The sequence below is a fragment of the Elephantulus edwardii genome, unplaced genomic scaffold, assembly GCF_000299155.1.
Source record: "Elephantulus edwardii isolate Elephantulus edwardi_28Jun2011 unplaced genomic scaffold, EleEdw1.0 scaffold00185, whole genome shotgun sequence".
Lineage (NCBI taxonomy): Eukaryota > Metazoa > Chordata > Mammalia > Macroscelidea > Macroscelididae > Elephantulus > Elephantulus edwardii.
The window spans coordinates 5,312,655-5,314,475 of record NW_006399935.1 but is presented as its reverse complement, the minus strand read 5'-3'; the positions used below and the strand labels follow the sequence as shown (position 1 = coordinate 5,314,475).

The 1,821-nt window shown below is 44.1% G+C and overlaps 1 pseudogene; it reads right to left on the bottom strand.

The window, feature by feature from the left end:
* Nucleotides 1-584: 584 nt before the first annotated feature.
* LOC102857732 lies at nucleotides 585-1,109 on the bottom strand (annotated as a pseudogene).
* Between the last annotated feature and the right edge of the window lie 712 nt (nucleotides 1,110-1,821).

The window sequence follows — 1,821 nt, the reverse complement described above, 5'->3', positions numbered from 1 at the left end:
TTCCTCTAAGGAACATTCTGGTTGTACTTTCTCTAAGATCTGTTTGTTCTTTGACAGCCCATGGGATATTCAGCACTCTTCTCCCAACACCACAACTCAAAGTTCAACACTTGAAAGGCATCAATTCTCCTCTGGACATCCTTATTCACTGACCGAGTCTCAGACACAAAGCATGTGATTGGAAAAATTATGGCTTAAATCAGGTGCACCTTAGTCTTTTTTCTTTTTCACCTTAGTCTTTATGCTGACATCACTGCTCTTCAGGGCTTTGGAGAGATCTTTTACAGCATATTCCCTCATGCTATAAAAGTTTCTCATTTTAAAAATAATAAAAATTCTCATACTTTTAAAATAATTTTTTTATTTTAACAAAAATTTACAGAGACGTTAGATATTCATTCATTCATTTATTCATTGTTGCACTTTTTATCCCCTTTCTCTCCCTTCCCCCTCCCCCAGCTAACTTTTTTTTCCCTGCCTTAGGATTTATTTGTACAAATAACACAGGAGGACACCAGCTCCATGTAGATGGCAGCAGCCCAGGGAGTCACACCAGTCCTTCTGTCCTCAGATGGAGAACTCAATTATGGAGCCTCTGCAGGGGCCTGGGCACCTTTAGGAGCCTGGCTTGGAGCAGGAGCCTGGGTTGAGGCCTTAGCTGGCGCCTGGGCTGCAGCTTTGGCTGGCGCCTGAGTTGAGGACTTTGCTGGAGCTTCAGCCTTCCTGTCAGCCTTGGCTTTGGATTTTGGCGGGTTAAGCCTGAGCCCCTTGGCAATGTGGGCCCAAGCACACTTCCCAAGCCTGAGATGGGCGATGTAGGCGAGTTGGCTGAGCTTGCGGTTGACTCCCCTTGGGATCCTGGACTTGACCTCTTTGGGCTTGACAAGAGCCTTCCCAGCCTCGGCGCGTTCATCCATGGCCTTGGCATTGCTGGCCTGCATCTTCTTCAGGCCCTTGTTGTTGTGCTTCTTGGCAAAGCGCATGTTCCTCAGGAATTTGGGGTCTACCCCCTTGAGAGACTCATATCATTGCCATCTTGGTTTCTTGATACCATTTCTGTGCCATTTTCGGGACTGGTTGTGTGTGGTGTGGTTCTTGGACTTGGCCATGTCTGCACCGTCGCCACAGCTCCCGGAGCACCAGTGACCGGAAGAGAAAGAGGAAGGTCCCGCTGCAACACAGGAAATAGGGTCCCAGCTCACTTTTTAAAAATAAACATTCATTGTTTCACAATTACCTACCTTTTCCCCAGTCCTCTTTGGATTGATATACCTCTTATTCTGGACTGTTGCCATATGTATAATACCTAAGCACATATTCCTCTTAAGCAGTTCTTTTCTGCATCTGTTCCAATGCAGTGTTCATTATCTAGCCACCCTTATCCTATTTTCCTCCTCCCAACTCCCCATGTCAGTCCTGCTTTATAACAGGTTATATGCAGTATTTGTCCTTTTGTGATTGAGATATTTCGCTCAGCATAGTGTCTGCCAGGGTCACCCATGTTTTGTAATGATTTATGAGTTCATTGTTTTTCAGTGCTGTGTAGTATTCCATTGTGTGGATGTACCATAGCTTCTCTATGCATTCATTTATTGATGGGCACTTGGGTTGTTTCCATTTCTTTGCTATTGTAAATAACACAGCAATAAGCATCGGTGCACCTATATCCATTTGGATGGTGATTCTGGTTTCTTTAGGGTATATTGGGTATATTTTCTGTAGTGGAATTGCTGGGTCAAATGGGATCTACTTCTAACTTTTTTTAAATTTTTTTTTATTTCTAACTTTTTGAGAAAGCACCATACAGCCTTCCATAGTGGT